Raw genomic sequence first — 19,523 nt, 5'->3', positions numbered from 1 at the left:
TCCTTATGAAATCTATTTTTTATCCTCGCATGCTTAAAGGGACTCTGATTGGGGAGGGAGGGGTGGGGGGGGGGGGAAGGTTTGTTCCGTTATATACTAGCAGAGCAGGATCATTGGTGGTGGTGGGGGGGGGGGGGTGAGGGAGAGAGAGAGAGAGAGAGAGATCTTTCCCAACTCTTCCTTTTTACATGAGTGAGCTACCCGTTTTATTCATTTTATCCTTCTCAGAGCTGTTTTGATAGTATCCAAATGATGGTAAATGAAAAGGGAGGACACGAATATCTACCCAGAATTCAGGACTGGCAATCGATATGCATGTTTGAGTGCGAATCTTTTTCTCTCTCAACTTAGGTATACGTTTATGTCGTACCTAAAAGCGAGAACCACACTATTGGGACAAGTATGCAAGGCCCAATTTTCCTAACAAGCACAGTTAATTTTGTTATTTTCGAACATTTCTTTCCAAATTGGTTTATCCAATTAACAGTATTATATTAAGATCATGAATTGCTGGGTTAGGTTAGGTTAGGTTAGCTTAGCTTAGGTTAGGTTAGGTTAGCTTAGCTTAGCTTGGGTTAGCTTAGGTTAGGTTAGGTTAGCTTAGCTTGGGTTAGCATAGGTTAGGTTAGGTTTGATTACATTTCTATGTTAGATTTAACTCAAATTCAAAACAATTGCAGTCATTCGGCTTGTTAGTCAACTTGCCTCTAATAGGGGCAATTTGTCTAACAAGACTATTTAGTTTTGTGTGCATATATATATATATATATATATATATATATATATATATATATATATATATATATATATATATATATATATATATATATATATATATATATATATATATATATATATATATATATAGCTTCAAGACTCCGAACCAATATAGAAGCATCAAGAGGAAGTGCTTGTGTTATGGGCCAATAGGCCTTCTGCAGTTACTTCCATTCTTATGTTTTTATTCCCATTGGTTCGTGTTTTATCTTGTGTAAATGTCAATCACCTCACCCAAAACTTTGGTACCATATCACCTCACCCATGTATGTGTATATATATATATATATATATATATATATATATATATATATATATATATATATATATATATATATATAATATACAGAGTAAATCTACCCCAAAAGTAATGATTTATTTGTCTACAAAACTAAACTCTTTTTGGAATCATATGAGGCCCCTCCACTGAGGGGGGAGGCCTGGATGTTTATTGTCATGTGTATTCATGCTGCTTGCATGTCGTCGTTTATTTTGCCTTTGTTGTTTTCTTGACAGCTTTCTTTGCCTTGGGTGGTTTGGGAGATTTTGAAGCTCTCTTTATTTTGGGCTTTTTGTTCCCAACAACAAGCTGCTGCTGCTGCTTCTTTTTCAAGGCTGTAGGTGGTTTGTTGCTTGTGGCGGCTTTCTTGGGAGTTACCACGGCCTTCTTTGCTGCTGTAGATGGTTTCTTGGTTGTGGTGGCTTTCTTGGGAGTTAGAACGGCCCTCTTCTCTGCTACGGCCAGCTTGAATGATCCACTAGCTCCACTTCCCTTGGTCTGAACAAGAATGCCGTCAGCCACTGCTTTCTTGAGAAATCTTCGGATGTAAATGGCGATCTTGGCAGCCTCGACTTTGTTGTTGGCAACAACGTACTTCTTGATTGCTTGTAGAGACGAGCCCTTACGGTCTTTGAGTGCTGCGACCGCGGCTAGAACCATTTGACTAGTTTTCGGGTGAGCAACCTGGACGCGAGGTTTCCTGGTGGTGGCCACCACAGCAGCAGCAGCCGCAGCCTTCTTGGTAGGCTTTGCTTCTACCATGATGATGATGAGATAACCAAGGTGATGAGAGACGCTCAGACAGTCACGGGGGAATGATGCTGCCGCCGCTTGAGCCGAACCTATTTATGTGCCGGCACGGTACAGAAGCTGCAACCTGGCAACTCGTCCACCAATCACGACGGTTGGTTTTACGGCTCCGAAACCTGGATCCCATATCTTCTCTAAAATAGAAGCATTTGTTCATGTTCTTTGTAAAAGTATCATAAAGCAGGACAGATGAGACAAATATCATAAAAACTGAAGAGCAGATGAGCACACACATGTATGTATTACAAAAGAAAATCCACAAATTCATTAGAAATTGGCAGGGTAGGCTGAGGAAGTAGGTAGATGTAAAATGTCTGTAAATGGCGAAAGAACATAAACCCAAGACTGAATAAACGATGTTAAATATCCATGCCAAGGAGACAAAAATATGTTAGGATACAATTACCATTAAGACACCACAAGAAGGTCCGTATCCTGCCGTGATGACTAAAAAGAGTTGGTTATTAGCCACAATGTGTAGGCAGTCTCATGCCAACGGCCATACCACGTTGAGAACACCGCTTCTCGTCCGATCAGCGAAGTTAAGCAACGTTGGGTTTGGTTAGTACTTGGATGGGTGACCGCCTGGGAACACCAAATGCTGTTGGCAATAATGTTTTTTTTTGTTTGTTTTGTTTTGTTTCGTTTGTTTTTGTTTGAATGGCTGGCTGGCTGGCTGGCTGGCTGGCTGGCTGGCTGGCTGGCTGGCTCCACGGGAAATTCACGGAGTTGTGTGGAATAAGGCCTGGTAAAATGAATTAATATGTATGTCATGTTTAAAACAAACTCGCTTAATATAGTGTGTGAGGCTTTATACAAAAACAAACAACCAAAACAAAACATGTTGTATATATATATATATATATATATATATATATATATATATATATATATATATATATATATATATATATATATATATATATATATATATATATATATATATATATATATATGCTTAATCCGGGTTTGAACTCGCAACTCCAAGAATACGCATCACTTATATACACTTTACCACTGGACCACTGCAGGACACTTGATGCTGAGGTATCAATTTAATGACGTAAATGCCATTTCCACAAATAAATGATAATTTAAAAGTATTTGTATGTACAAATCTTTTCTGTTTAAAAGGCTACAATATCAGTTACTGATATAATTTGTGTTAATGTTTCTATACCCACAGGAAGGCATGTTTTTGCTTATATGTAAGGGGTACGGAGAAGGAATCCACAGACCATCATTCCCCTTCCCCCCCCCCCCCCTCCCACCTACTACTACCACCACCACCACCACCACCACCACCACCACCACTACTCACCACTACTCACCACCAATCACCACCAATCACCACCACCACCAATCACCACCACCACACCTAACCGAAAACCCCCTAACACATCAACCCTCCCCCCAATCAACAGGCGAAATAATAACCCTCAAATGCCTGCCTGCCTGCCTGCCTGCCTGCCAGCCAGCCAATACTAACGGTCTTCTCAGAAAGAAAATCTCTTTGTATCTGTATTACTTGATGAAATGTATGATTCTAATAATGAAAATAAATTGTTATGTCGGTTGTATGAGCATAATGACCAATATGCACATGATATGAATGAATTAAATAGTGTAGTTTTAAGTAATTAGGTTGTAGACACATTAAGCGGATATGATATTTGACGCGTCCAGAACTGGTGATTTTTGGTTTAGTTTTAAATGCACCACCACCACCACCATTGCTTCCCCAGAGCCTAATTAAGGACCGGTAAAAGGAGTCAATATGTATGTCATCTATAAAACCAAAGAATGAATAAAAACACACACACACAAACCTACATAATAGTACTAGGAAGATTGTATGGCATAAAAAAAAAAAAAGTACTCCCATTGGGTCGTTTGAACTCGCGACTTCCAAAACACCAGCCACACACCTTACCACCCAGCCACCATAGAGTTGGTATAATTGTGCAACTTTAGTTATAAAACTAAAGTTCTTATTGTCTCAAATCTTATTGTCTGTTCTATGAAAAGGCATGATGTAAATTATGTATTTTTTGAATGATTGAATTGTAGGCACATTAAGCGGATTCGATATTTGATATATCCAGAAAAGGTGATTTCTGTTCAGTTTTAAAATGCATCACCGTTAACGCTAAAGGACTGGTAAAACGACTCGATGTTTGTCATTTTTAAAATAAACACTAAAACTAGGCCCTTAACATATATAATGTTTGAATATAAATTGAATGCATATAAATACAAAGTGGGAGTGGCTGGCTGGCTGGCTGGCTGGCTGGCTGGCTGGCTGGCTGGCTGGCTGGCTGGCTGGCTGGCTGGCTGCCTGCCTGCCTGGCCTGGCTGGCTGGCCTGCCTGCCTGCCTGCCTGCCTGCCTGCCTGCCTGCCTGCCAGCCTGCCTGCCTGCCTGCCTGCCTGCCTGCCTGCCTGCCTGCTGGCTGGCTGGCTGGCTGGCTGGCTGCCCGCCCGCCCGCCCGCCTGCCCGCCCGCCTGCTTGCCTTGCCTTGCCTGTCCTGTCCTGTTATTGCCTTGCCTTGCCTTGCCTTGCCTTGCCTTGCCTTGCCTTGCCTTTGCCTTGCCTTGCCTTGCCTTGCCTTGCCCTGCCCTGCCTTGGCTGCAGCTGGCTGGCTGGCCGTAAATCAACTCTTAACAACACCACACCACACCACACCATCACTCATCACCCATCACCCACCACCGGCCCCAGTCTCCCAGCCTCTCTTATATACCCGAGCAGGCCCTTTAAATTATTTGAATTGTTGCACTTCGGCCAATGGCACGATCGCTGCTGCTCAAACATATTCTGGTTCACAAGTATTATAATATATTATATATATTATATTATATATATATATATATATATATATATATATATATATATATATATATATATATATATATATATATATATATATATATATATATATATATATATTATTCATGAAACACATTAAAACCTTGATCATTTATTCATTCATTACGTCTAGTGAAGAATTGCTTTTGTTCATTTGTATGATTAAAAATTGATAGAATATGAATTCCTCGCTTAAAGTAAAATATAAAATATATATTGGATTTATATGATTGGTTAATATTCCAAGTGATGCTGAATATCCCCTATAATTTTGTTTTGTTTGTTTGTTATGTACACATTCCAAATGAAATCAATATAAATGTTATTATTAATGTTTGAAAGTTGATTGTCTACTTGAATCTCTCTATTAAAGTGTGTGTGGCTCCGGATGGAGCCTGGTTATGGTATTTGTCGTGGTGGGTGGCAGAAGTGCTTACTTCTTCTCTGTCTTCTTTGGCAAAAGAACTGCCTGAATGTTTGGAAGAACACCTCCCTGTGCAATGGTTACGCCAGACAGAAGTTTGTTGAGTTCTTCGTCGTTGCGGATGGCCAACTGCAAGTGACGTGGGATGATACGGGTCTTCTTGTTGTCACGTGCGGCGTTACCGGCGAGCTCCAGAACTTCGGCAGCGAGGTATTCCATGACGGCTGCCAGGTAGACAGGAGCGCCAGCACCGACGCGTTCGGCGTAGTTGCCTTTACGCAGCAGACGGTGAATTCTGCCCACGGGGAACTGAAGTCCGGCCCTGCTGGAGCGAGACTTTGACTTGCCCTTCACTTTGCCTCCCTTGCCGCGTCCTGACATTGCTGCTGCTGTTGTGGGTTTGTGGTGTTTTATGCCGGCCCGCAGATCGAGCTTCGTGTTATATACCCCGCTCAGGATCAAGGGAGTCCGCCACTGACCAATCAGCGCGCTCCGCCACGCGACCCGCTCTGAGCTGAGTCGCGAGCGGGATATAAAAGGAAAGCTCGACTCGCGCAAAAGTTCATTATTGTATCGCAACGCCAGCCAGCACGAGCATCATCATGCCACCCAAGGCATCTGGAAAGGCTGCCAAGAAGGCCGGAAAGGCCCAGAAGGCCATTGCCAAGGGCGATAAGAAAAAGAAGCGCAGGAGGAAGGAGAGCTACAGCATCTACATCTACAAAGTGCTGAAGCAGGTCCACCCCGACACTGGTATCTCTTCCAAAGCCATGTCGATCATGAACTCGTTCGTGAACGACATCTTCGAGCGCATCGCCGCCGAGGCTTCTCGCCTGGCCCACTACAACAAGCGTTCCACCATTACCAGTCGGGAGATCCAGACGGCTGTAAGGCTCCTGTTGCCCGGAGAACTGGCCAAGCACGCCGTCTCTGAGGGCACTAAGGCCGTCACCAAGTACACCTCCTCCAAGTAAACGGCTTACTTACTGCCCTGTGGTGGTGGCTTGGCCTCAAACCAACAAACTCGGCTCCATTGGAGCCACACTTTAATTTCTAAAGAGATTGTGAGTGTTAGACACCAATACTATTATAACAAAAACCTCTGTCACTGAAAGCAAATAGCTATAAAATGAGAATATTTATGAAACTGTCTGTGTGTGTTTCTCTCTCTCAGTCTCTGTCTGTCTGTCTGTCTGTCTCTGTCTCTGTCTCTGCATGTCTCTCTCTCTCTCTCTCTCTCTCTCTCTCTCTCTCTCTCTCTCTCTCTCTCTCTCTCTCTCTCTCTCTCTCTCTCTCTCTCTCTCTCTCTCTCTCTCTCTCTCAACACACATATAAACACTCGGTATCTTTTTTCTAGAGATTAGAGATTCATTGTTATGTTCCACATTAGGATTACTATGCAGGCCACCCTCTTAAGGTTTGAAAATGTCAAGAAAACGGTTAATTTAAAATGTCATCTCCTAACTTAACAGATTAAGCCAGAGGACCAAAAACAGAATAAAACAGGACAGGACAGTATGTCACTTATACAAGCTGCTTTTATTTCTAGTACAGTATGACAATTTTTTTTTTTTTTTTTTTTGGAGGGGGGGGGGAGGATCCTTGGCAGTGCATAAGAATGAAAAGCGACGGCGTTTTGTTTGTAAGAGGACAGGTTGTACTACAAATGACTTGATTTATTGATATCACGTGTACAGTGTATGTATGCCACCTAAATTATTGTATTTATTTATTTATTATATGTATAGATGAAGGTTAATTCATATGACTGATGCTAGGAATGTCTGAAATCTCCTTAGAAGGATATTTTGGCCCTGAGAAGGGCCGAGTTTGGTGTATACTAGGGTGGTCGTTTTAGCTTATGCACGCTCTCCACGGATACGGCGAGCAAGCTGAATGTCCTTTGGCATGATGGTGACACGCTTGGCGTGGATGGCACAGAGGTTAGTGTCCTCGAAGAGACCGACCAGGTAAGCCTCGGATGCCTCCTGTAAAGCCATGACGGCAGACGACTGGAAGCGAAGATCGGTCTTGAAGTCCTGGGCAATCTCGCGCACCAGACGCTGGAAGGGAAGTTTCCTGATGAGCAACTCTGTGCTCTTCTGGTAACGACGGATCTCACGCAGGGCGACCGTTCCGGGCCTGTAACGGTGAGGCTTCTTCACGCCCCCTGTGGCAGGAGCAGATTTGCGTGCTGCCTTGGTGGCCAGCTGCTTACGAGGAGCCTTGCCTCCCGTGGACTTGCGAGCAGTCTGCTTGGTGCGAGCCATGGTGAACAACTGTGGTTTGTGATGGCCGGCGCCGAAAAATTTTTGCTTATATACGCCGTCTCGAGGCGCTTGCTCGAGCGCCATTGGCTGCTCGACTCGCCTACGTCACCCCGTTGCCCCTCCCCTCCTTCCTCTGGCTGCAGCCAACAGGCAGCTCACCTCAAACACTATTATCGCTGATTTTGCTCTATTTTTTGGATTTGTGCAAAAGTCATTTCACAGAGACGTGAAACAGACGAGTAGGCAACTGCAGTTTTGAAAGCGTTGTGAGAAAGCCGTGTTTCTGCTCGAGTACAAGCATAAAGTAAGGACAGGCAGGAGTTAGGAGTTGCCATGCTACAAGTACGTCCGCTTGACGGGATATAGTCTGGGGAAATCGTGCCGAAATTTTATTATTCACACAACTTCAACACCATGACTGGACGCGGCAAGGGAGGCAAGGGACTCGGAAAGGGTGGCGCCAAGCGTCATCGTAAGGTGCTACGTGACAACATCCAGGGCATCACCAAGCCCGCTATTCGTCGCTTAGCTCGTCGTGGCGGCGTGAAGCGTATTTCGGGTCTCATCTACGAAGAGACCCGTGGCGTCCTGAAGGTGTTCCTCGAGAACGTCATCCGTGATGCTGTAACCTACACGGAACACGCCAAGAGGAAGACCGTCACTGCCATGGACGTGGTGTACGCTCTGAAGCGCCAGGGTCGTACCCTCTACGGATTCGGCGGATAAGAGCTTGGCTAATCCATCGATTCCACCCACCACCACCTCAAAACGGGACCTAATTAGGTCCCTATACTTTTTTACTGAAGGGCTTAATAGACGATAACATAAATTGTTTTGATATCAGCTAGCACATTGGGTCTTATGAAATCTATTTTTTATCCTCGCATGCTTAAAGGGACTCTGATTGGGGAGGGAGGGGTGGGGGGGGGGGGAAGGTTTGTTCCGTTATATACTAGCAGAGCAGGATCATTGGTGGTGGTGGGGGGGGGGGTGAGGGAGAGAGAGAGAGAGAGAGAGAGATCTTTCCCAACTCTTCCTTTTACATGAGTTGAGCTACCCCTTTTTATTCATTTTATCCTTCTCAGAGCTGTTTTGATAGTATCCAAATGATGGTAAATGAAAAGGGAGGACACGAATATCTACCCAGAATTCAGGATGGCAATCGATATTGCATGTTTGAGTGCGAATCTTTTTCTCTCTCAACTTAGGTATACGTTTATGTCGTACCTAAAGCGAGAAACCACACTATTGGGACAAGTATGCAAGGCCCAATTTTCCTAACAAGCACAGTTAATTTTGTTATTTTCGAACATTTCTTTCCAAAATTGGTTTATCCAATTAACAGTATTATATTAAGATCATGAATTGCTGGGTTTAGGTTAGTTAGGTTAGCTTAGCTTAGGTTAGGTTAGGTTAGCTTAGCTTAGCTTGGGTTAGCTAGGTTAGGTTAGGTTAGCTAGCTGGGTTAGCATTAGGTTTAGTTTAGGTTTGATTACATTTCTATGTTAGATTTAACTCAAATTCAAAAACAATTGCAGTCATTTCGGCTTGTAGTCAACTTGCCTCTAATAGGGGCAATTTGTCTAACAAGACTATTTAGTTTTTTGTGTGCATATATATATATATATATATATATTATATTATATATATCATATATATAGTATATATATATATATTATATATATATATATATATATATATATATATATATATATATTATATATATATATTATATTATAGCTTCAAGACTCCGAACCAATATAGAAGCATCAAGAGGAAGTGCTTTGTGTTATGGGCCAATAGGCCTCTTCTGCAGTTACTTTCCATTCTTATGTTTTTTATTCCCATTGGTTCGTGGTGTTATCTTGTGTAAATGTCAATCACCTCACCCAAAACTTTGGTACCATATCACCTCAACCAATGTATGTGTATATATATATATATATATATATATATATATATATACTATATATAATATATATATATATATATATATATATATATAATATACAGAGTAAATCTACCCCAAAGTAATGATTTATTTGTCTACAAAACTAAACTCTTTTTGGAATCATATGAGGCCCCTCCATGAGGGGGGAGGCCCTGGATGTTTATTGTCATGTGTATTCATGCTGCTTGCATGTCGTCGTTTTATTTTGCCCTTTGTTGTTTTCTTGACAGCTTTTCTTTGCCTTGGGTGTGTTTGGGTAGATTTGAAGCCTCTCTTTATTTTTGGGCTTTTTTGTTTTCCAACAACAAGCTTGCTGCTTGCCTGCTTCTTTTTTCAAGGCGTAGGGGTGGTTTGTTGTTTCTTGTGGCGGCTTTCTTGGGAGTTACCACGGCCTTCTTTTGCTGCTGTAGAGTTGGGTTTCTTGGTTGTGGTGGCTTTCTTGGGAGTTAGAACGCCCTCTTCTCTGCTACGGCCAGCTTGAATGATCCACTAGCTCCACTTCCCTTGGTCCTGAACAAGAATGCCGTCAGCCACTTGCCTTTTCTTGAGAAATCTTCGGATGTAAATGCGATCTTGGGCAGCCTCGACTTTTGTTGTTGGCAAACAACGTACTTCTTGATTGCTTGTAGAGACGAGCCCTTACGGTCCTTTGAGTGCTGCGACCGCGGCTAGAACCATTTGACTAGTTTTCGGGTGAGCAACCTGGACGCGAGGTTTCCTGGTGGTGGCCACCACAGCAGCAGCAGCCGCAGCCTTCTTGGTAGGCTTTGCTTCTACCATGATGATGATGAGATAACCAAGGTGATGAGAGACGCTCAGACAGTCACGGGGGAATGATGCTGCCGCCGCTTGAGCCGAACCTATTTATGTGCCGGCACGGTACAGAAGCTGCAACCTGGCAACTCGTCCACCAATCACGACGGTTGGTTTTACGGCTCCGAAACCTGGATCCCATATCTTCTCTAAAATAGAAGCATTTGTTCATGTTCTTTGTAAAAGTATCATAAAGCAGGACAGATGAGACAAATATCATAAAAACTGAAGAGCAGATGAGCACACACATGTATGTATTACAAAAGAAATCCACAAATTCATTAGAAATTGGCAGGGTAGGCTGAGGAAGTAGGTAGATGTAAAATGTCTGTAAATGGCGAAAGAACATAAACCCAAGACTGAATAAACGATGTTAAATATCCATGCCAAGGAGACAAAAATATGTTAGGATACAATTACCATTAAGACACCACAAGAAGGTCCGTATCCTGCCGTGATGACTAAAAAGAGTTGGTTATTAGCCACAATGTGTAGGCAGTCTCATGCCAACGGCCATACCACGTTGAGAACACCGCTTCTCGTCCGATCAGCGAAGTTAAGCAACGTTGGGTTTGGTTAGTACTTGGATGGGTGACCGCCTGGGAACACCAAATGCTGTTGGCAATAATGTTTTTTTTTTGTTTTGTTTTGTTTCGTTTGTTTTTGTTTGAATGGCTGGCTGGCTGGCTGGCTGGCTGGCTGGCTGGCTGGCTGGCTGGCTCCACGGGAAATTCACGGAGTTGTGTGGAATAAGGCCTGGTAAAATGAATTAATATGTATGTCATGTTTAAAACAAACTCGCTTAATATAGTGTGTGAGGCTTTATACAAAAACAAACAACCAAAACAAAACATGTTGTATATATATATATATATATATATATATATATATATATATATATATATATATATATATATATATATATATATATATATATATATATATATATATATATATATATATAGCTTAATCCGGGTTTGAACTCGCAACTCCAAGAATACGCATCACTTATATACACTTTACCACTGGACCACTGCAGGACACTTGATGCTGAGGTATCAATTTAATGACGTAAATGCCATTTCCACAAATAAATGATAATTTAAAAGTATTTGTATGTACAAATCTTTTCTGTTTAAAAGGCTACAATATCAGTTACTGATATAATTTGTGTTAATGTTTCTATACCCACAGGAAGGCATGTTTTTGCTTATATGTAAGGGGTACGGAGAAGGAATCCACAGACCATCATTCCCCTTCCCCCCCCCCCCCCCCTCCCACCTACTACTACCACCACCACCACCACCACCACCACCACCACCACTACTCACCACTACTCACCACCAATCACCACCAATCACCACCACCACCAATCACCACCACCACACCTAACCGAAAACCCCCTAACACATCAACCCTCCCCCCAATCAACAGGCGAAATAATAACCCTCAAATGCCTGCCTGCCTGCCTGCCTGCCTGCCAGCCAGCCAATACTAACGGTCTTCTCAGAAAGAAAATCTCTTTGTATCTGTATTACTTGATGAAATGTATGATTCTAATAATGAAAATAAATTGTTATGTCGGTTGTATGAGCATAATGACCAATATGCACATGATATGAATGAATTAAATAGTGTAGTTTTAAGTAATTAGGTTGTAGACACATTAAGCGGATATGATATTTGACGCGTCCAGAACTGGTGATTTTTGGTTTAGTTTTAAATGCACCACCACCACCACCATTGCTTCCCCAGAGCCTAATTAAGGACCGGTAAAAGGAGTCAATATGTATGTCATCTATAAAACCAAAGAATGAATAAAAACACACACACACAAACCTACATAATAGTACTAGGAAGATTGTATGGCATAAAAAAAAAAAAAGTACTCCCATTGGGTCGTTTGAACTCGCGACTTCCAAAACACCAGCCACACACCTTACCACCCAGCCACCATAGAGTTGGTATAATTGTGCAACTTTAGTTATAAAACTAAAGTTCTTATTGTCTCAAATCTTATTGTCTGTTCTATGAAAAGGCATGATGTAAATTATGTATTTTTTGAATGATTGAATTGTAGGCACATTAAGCGGATTCGATATTTGATATATCCAGAAAAGGTGATTTCTGTTCAGTTTTAAAATGCATCACCGTTAACGCTAAAGGACTGGTAAAACGACTCGATGTTTGTCATTTTTAAAATAAACACTAAAACTAGGCCCTTAACATATATAATGTTTGAATATAAATTGAATGCATATAAATACAAAGTGGGAGTGGCTGGCTGGCTGGCTGGCTGGCTGGCTGGCTGCTGGCTGGCTGGCTGGCTGGCTGGCTGGCTGCTGCTGCTGGCTGGCTGGCTGCCTGCCTGCTGGCTGGCTGGCTGGCTGGCTGGCTGCTGGCTGGCTGCCTGCCTGCCTGCCTGCCTGCCTGCCTGCCTGCCAGCCTGCCTGCCTGCCTGCCTGCCTGCCTGCCTGCCTGCCTGGCTGGCTGGCTGGCTGGCTGGCTGGCCCCGCCCGCCCGCCCGCCTGCCCGCCCGCCTGCTTGCCTTGCCTTGCCTGTCCTGTCCTGTTATTGCCTTGCCTTGCCTTGCCTTGCCTTGCCTTGCCTTGCCTTGCCTTGCCTTGCCTTGCCTTGCCTTGCCTTGCCTTGCCCTGCCCTGCCTTGGCTGCAGCTGGCTGGCTGGCCGTAAATCAACTCTTAACAACACCACACCACACCACACCATCACTCATCACCCATCACCCACCACCGGCCCCAGTCTCCCAGCCTCTCTTATATACCCGAGCAGGCCCTTTAAATTATTTGAATTGTTGCACTTCGGCCAATGGCACGATCGCTGCTGCTCAAACATATTCTGGTTCACAAGTATTATAATATATTATATTATATTATATTATATATATATATATATATATATATATATATATATATATATATATATATATATATATATATATATATATATATATTTTTCATGAAACACATTAAAACCTTGATCATTTATTCATTCATTACGTCTAGTGAAGAATTGCTTTTGTTCATTTGTATGATTAAAAATTGATAGAATATGAATTCCTCGCTTAAAGTAAAATATAAAATATATATTGGATTTATATGATTGGTTAATATTCCAAGTGATGCTGAATATCCCCTATAATTTTGTTTTGTTTGTTTGTTATGTACACATTCCAAATGAAATCAATATAAATGTTATTATTAATGTTTGAAAGTTGATTGTCTACTTGAATCTCTCTATTAAAGTGTGTGTGGCTCCGGATGGAGCCTGGTTATGGTATTTGTCGTGGTGGGTGGCAGAAGTGCTTACTTCTTCTCTGTCTTCTTTGGCAAAAGAACTGCCTGAATGTTTGGAAGAACACCTCCCTGTGCAATGGTTACGCCAGACAGAAGTTTGTTGAGTTCTTCGTCGTTGCGGATGGCCAACTGCAAGTGACGTGGGATGATACGGGTCTTCTTGTTGTCACGTGCGGCGTTACCGGCGAGCTCCAGAACTTCGGCAGCGAGGTATTCCATGACGGCTGCCAGGTAGACAGGAGCGCCAGCACCGACGCGTTCGGCGTAGTTGCCTTTACGCAGCAGACGGTGAATTCTGCCCACGGGGAACTGAAGTCCGGCCCTGCTGGAGCGAGACTTTGACTTGCCCTTCACTTTGCCTCCCTTGCCGCGTCCTGACATTGCTGCTGCTGTTGTGGGTTTGTGGTGTTTTATGCCGGCCCGCAGATCGAGCTTCGTGTTATATACCCCGCTCAGGATCAAGGGAGTCCGCCACTGACCAATCAGCGCGCTCCGCCACGCGACCCGCTCTGAGCTGAGTCGCGAGCGGGATATAAAAGGAAAGCTCGACTCGCGCAAAAGTTCATTATTGTATCGCAACGCCAGCCAGCACGAGCATCATCATGCCACCCAAGGCATCTGGAAAGGCTGCCAAGAAGGCCGGAAAGGCCCAGAAGGCCATTGCCAAGGGCGATAAGAAAAAGAAGCGCAGGAGGAAGGAGAGCTACAGCATCTACATCTACAAAGTGCTGAAGCAGGTCCACCCCGACACTGGTATCTCTTCCAAAGCCATGTCGATCATGAACTCGTTCGTGAACGACATCTTCGAGCGCATCGCCGCCGAGGCTTCTCGCCTGGCCCACTACAACAAGCGTTCCACCATTACCAGTCGGGAGATCCAGACGGCTGTAAGGCTCCTGTTGCCCGGAGAACTGGCCAAGCACGCCGTCTCTGAGGGCACTAAGGCCGTCACCAAGTACACCTCCTCCAAGTAAACGGCTTACTTACTGCCCTGTGGTGGTGGCTTGGCCTCAAACCAACAAACTCGGCTCCATTGGAGCCACACTTTAATTTCTAAAGAGATTGTGAGTGTTAGACACCAATACTATTATAACAAAAACCTCTGTCACTGAAAGCAAATAGCTATAAAATGAGAATATTTATGAAACTGTCTGTGTGTGTTTCTCTCTCTCAGTCTCTGTCTGTCTGTCTGTCTGTCTCTGTCTCTGTCTCTGCATGTCTCTCTCTCTCTCTCTCTCTCTCTCTCTCTCTCTCTCTCTCTCTCTCTCTCTCTCTCTCTCTCTCTCTCTCTCTCTCTCTCTCTCTCTCTCTCAACACACATATAAACACTCGGTATCTTTTTTCTAGAGATTAGAGATTCATTGTTATGTTCCACATTAGGATTACTATGCAGGCCACCCTCTTAAGGTTTGAAAATGTCAAGAAAACGGTTAATTTAAAATGTCATCTCCTAACTTAACAGATTAAGCCAGAGGACCAAAAACAGAATAAAACAGGACAGGACAGTATGTCACTTATACAAGCTGCTTTTATTTCTAGTACAGTATGACAATTTTTTTTTTTTTTTTTTTTGGAGGGGGGGGGGAGGATCCTTGGCAGTGCATAAGAATGAAAAGCGACGGCGTTTTGTTTGTAAGAGGACAGGTTGTACTACAAATGACTTGATTTATTGATATCACGTGTACAGTGTATGTATGCCACCTAAATTATTGTATTTATTTATTTATTATATGTATAGATGAAGGTTAATTCATATGACTGATGCTAGGAATGTCTGAAATCTCCTTAGAAGGATATTTTGGCCCTGAGAAGGGCCGAGTTTGGTGTATACTAGGGTGGTCGTTTTAGCTTATGCACGCTCTCCACGGATACGGCGAGCAAGCTGAATGTCCTTTGGCATGATGGTGACACGCTTGGCGTGGATGGCACAGAGGTTAGTGTCCTCGAAGAGACCGACCAGGTAAGCCTCGGATGCCTCCTGTAAAGCCATGACGGCAGACGACTGGAAGCGAAGATCGGTCTTGAAGTCCTGGGCAATCTCGCGCACCAGACGCTGGAAGGGAAGTTTCCTGATGAGCAACTCTGTGCTCTTCTGGTAACGACGGATCTCACGCAGGGCGACCGTTCCGGGCCTGTAACGGTGAGGCTTCTTCACGCCCCCTGTGGCAGGAGCAGATTTGCGTGCTGCCTTGGTGGCCAGCTGCTTACGAGGAGCCTTGCCTCCCGTGGACTTGCGAGCAGTCTGCTTGGTGCGAGCCATGGTGAACAACTGTGGTTTGTGATGGCCGGCGCCGAAAAATTTTTGCTTATATACGCCGTCTCGAGGCGCTTGCTCGAGCGCCATTGGCTGCTCGACTCGCCTACGTCACCCCGTTGCCCCTCCCCTCCTTCCTCTGGCTGCAGCCAACAGGCAGCTCACCTCAAACACTATTATCGCTGATTTTGCTCTATTTTTTGGATTTGTGCAAAAGTCATTTCACAGAGACGTGAAACAGACGAGTAGGCAACTGCAGTTTTGAAAGCGTTGTGAGAAAGCCGTGTTTCTGCTCGAGTACAAGCATAAAGTAAGGACAGGCAGGAGTTAGGAGTTGCCATGCTACAAGTACGTCCGCTTGACGGGATATAGTCTGGGGAAATCGTGCCGAAATTTTATTATTCACACAACTTCAACACCATGACTGGACGCGGCAAGGGAGGCAAGGGACTCGGAAAGGGTGGCGCCAAGCGTCATCGTAAGGTGCTACGTGACAACATCCAGGGCATCACCAAGCCCGCTATTCGTCGCTTAGCTCTCGTCGTGGCGGCGTGAAGCGTATTTCGGGTCTCATCTACGAAGAGACCCGTGGCGTCCTGAAGGTGTTCCTCGAGAACGTCATCCGTGATGCTGTAACCTACACGGAACACGCCAAGAGGAAGACCGTCACTGCCATGGACGTGGTGTACGCTCTGAAGCGCCAGGGTCGTACCCTCTACGGATTCGGCGGATAAGAGCTTGGCTAATCCATCGATTCCACCCACCACCACCTCAAAACGGGACCTAATTAGGTCCCTATACTTTTTTACTGAAGGGCTTAATAGACGATAACATAAATTGTTTTGATATCAGCTAGCACATTGGGTCTTATGAAATCTATTTTTTATCCTCGCATGCTTAAAGGGACTCTGATTGGGGAGGGAGGGGTGGGGGGGGGGGGAAGGTTTGTTCCGTTATATACTAGCAGAGCAGGATCATTGGTGGTGGTGGGGGGGGGGGGGTGAGGGAGAGAGAGAGAGAGAGAGAGATCTTTCCCAACTCTTCCTTTTTACATGAGTGAGCTACCCGTTTTATTCATTTTATCCTTCTCAGAGCTGTTTTGATAGTATCCAAATGATGGTAAATGAAAAGGGAGGACACGAATATCTACCCAGAATTCAGGACTGGCAATCGATATGCATGTTTGAGTGCGAATCTTTTTCTCTCTCAACTTAGGTATACGTTTATGTCGTACCTAAAAGCGAGAACCACACTATTGGGACAAGTATGCAAGGCCCAATTTTCCTAACAAGCACAGTTAATTTTGTTATTTTCGAACATTTCTTTCCAAATTGGTTTATCCAATTAACAGTATTATATTAAGATCATGAATTGCTGGGTTAGGTTAGGGTTAGCTTAGCTTAGGTTAGGTTAGGTTAGCTTAGCTTAGCTTGAGCTTAGCTTAGCTTGGTTAGCTTAGGTTAGGTTAGCTTAGCTTGGGTTAGCATAGGTTAGGTTAGGTTTGATTACATTTCTATGTTAGATTTAACTCAAATTCAAAACAATTGCAGTCATTCGGCTTGTTAGTCAACTTGCCTCTAATAGGGGCAATTTGTCTAACAAGACTATTTAGTTTTGTGTGCATATATATATATATATATATATATATATATATATATATATATATATATATATATATATATATATATATATATATATATATATTATATATATATATATATATATATATATATATATTAGCTTCAAGACTCCGAACCAATATAGAAGCATCAAGAGGAAGTGCTTGTGTTATGGGCCAATAGGCCTTCTGCAGTTACTTCCATTCTTATGTTTTTATTCCCATTGGTTCGTGTTTTATCTTGTGTAAATGTCAATCACCTCACCCAAAACTTTGGTACCATATCACCTCACCCATGTATGTGTATATATATATATATATATATATATATATATATATATATATATATATATATATATATATATATATATATATATATATATATATATATATATATACAGAGTAAATCTACCCCAAAAGTAATGATTTATTTGTCTACAAAACTAAACTCTTTTTGGAATCATATGAGGCCCCTCCACTGAGGGGGAGGCCTGGATGTTTATTGTCATGTGTATTCATGCTGCTTGCATGTCGTCGTTTATTTTGCCTTTGTTGTTTTCTTGACAGCTTTCTTTGCCTTGGGTGGTTTGGGAGATTTTGAAGCTCTCTTTATTTTGGGCTTTTTGTTCCCAACAACAAGCTGCTGCTGCTGCTTCTTTTTCAAGGCTGTAGGTGGTTTGTTGCTTGTGGCGGCTTTCTTGGGAGTTACCACGGCCTTCTTTGCTGCTGTAGATGGTTTCTTGGTTGTGGTGGCTTTCTTGGGAGTTAGAACGGCCCTCTTCTCTGCTACGGCCAGCTTGAATGATCCACTAGCTCCACTTCCCTTGGTCTGAACAAGAATGCCGTCAGCCACTGCTTTCTTGAGAAATCTTCGGATGTAAATGGCGATCTTGGCAGCCTCGACTTTGTTGTTGGCAACAACGTACTTCTTGATTGCTTGTAGAGACGAGCCCTTACGGTCTTTGAGTGCTGCGACCGCGGCTAGAACCATTTGACTAGTTTTCGGGTGAGCAACCTGGACGCGAGGTTTCCTGGTGGTGGCCACCACAGCAGCAGCAGCCGCAGCCTTCTTGGTAGGCTTTGCTTCTACCATGATGATGATGAGATAACCAAGGTGATGAGAGACGCTCAGACAGTCACGGGGGAATGATGCTGCCGCCGCTTGAGCCGAACCTATTTATGTGCCGGCACGGTACAGAAGCTGCAACCTGGCAACTCGTCCACCAATCACGACGGTTGGTTTTACGGCTCCGAAACCTGGATCCCATATCTTCTCTAAAATAGAAGCATTTGTTCATGTTCTTTGTAAAAGTATCATAAAGCAGGACAGATGAGACAAATATCATAAAAACTGAAGAGCAGATGAGCACACACATGTATGTATTACAAAAGAAAATCCACAAATTCATTAGAAATTGGCAGGGTAGGCTGAGGAAGTAGGTAGATGTAAAATGTCTGTAAATGGCGAAAGAACATAAACCCAAGACTGAATAAACGATGTTAAATATCCATGCCAAGGAGACAAAAATATGTTAGGATACAATTACCATTAAGACACCACAAGAAGGTCCGTATCCTGCCGTGATGACTAAAAAGAGTTGGTTATTAGCCACAATGTGTAGGCAGTCTCATGCCAACGGCCATACCACGTTGAGAACACCGCTTCTCGTCCGATCAGCGAAGTTAAGCAACGTTGGGTTTGGTTAGTACTTGGATGGGTGACCGCCTGGGAACACCAAATGCTGTTGGCAATAATGTTTTTTGTTTTGTTTTGTTTTGTTTCGTTTGTTTTTGTTTGAATGGCTGGCTGGCTGGCTGGCTGGCTGGCTGGCTGGCTGGCTCCACGGGAAATTCACGGAGTTGTGTGGAATAAGGCCTGGTAAAATGAATTAATATGTATGTCATGTTTAAAACAAACTCGCTTAATATAGTGTGTGAGGCTTTATACAAAAACAAACAACCAAAACAAAACATGTTGTATATATATATATATATATATATATATATATATATATATATATATATATATATATATATATATATATATATATATATATATATATATATATATATATATATATATATATATATATATATATATATAGCTTAATCCGGGTTTGAACTCGCAACTCCAAGAATACGCA

The 19,523-nt window shown here is 43.0% G+C and overlaps 3 non-coding genes across 3 annotated transcripts; all 3 read left to right on the top strand.

The window, feature by feature from the left end:
* Positions 1-2,358: 2,358 nt before the first annotated feature.
* Positions 2,359-2,477, top strand: LOC138360571 (5S ribosomal RNA). The gene has a single exon (XR_011226484.1). It is a non-coding gene; the product is annotated as a 5S ribosomal RNA (ribosomal RNA).
* Positions 2,478-10,697: 8,220 nt separating this feature from the next.
* On the top strand, positions 10,698-10,816 carry LOC138360570 (5S ribosomal RNA). Its single transcript, XR_011226483.1, has one exon. It is a non-coding gene; the product is annotated as a 5S ribosomal RNA (ribosomal RNA).
* An 8,195-nt stretch (positions 10,817-19,011) lies between these two features.
* LOC138360569 (5S ribosomal RNA) lies at positions 19,012-19,130 on the top strand. Its single transcript, XR_011226482.1, has one exon. It is a non-coding gene; the product is annotated as a 5S ribosomal RNA (ribosomal RNA).
* Positions 19,131-19,523: the final 393 nt, after the last annotated feature.

The sequence above is a fragment of the Procambarus clarkii genome, unplaced genomic scaffold (assembly GCF_040958095.1).
Source record: "Procambarus clarkii isolate CNS0578487 unplaced genomic scaffold, FALCON_Pclarkii_2.0 HiC_scaffold_115, whole genome shotgun sequence".
Classification (NCBI taxonomy): domain Eukaryota; kingdom Metazoa; phylum Arthropoda; class Malacostraca; order Decapoda; family Cambaridae; genus Procambarus; species Procambarus clarkii.
This window is presented reverse-complemented; position numbering and strand designations above follow the sequence as displayed.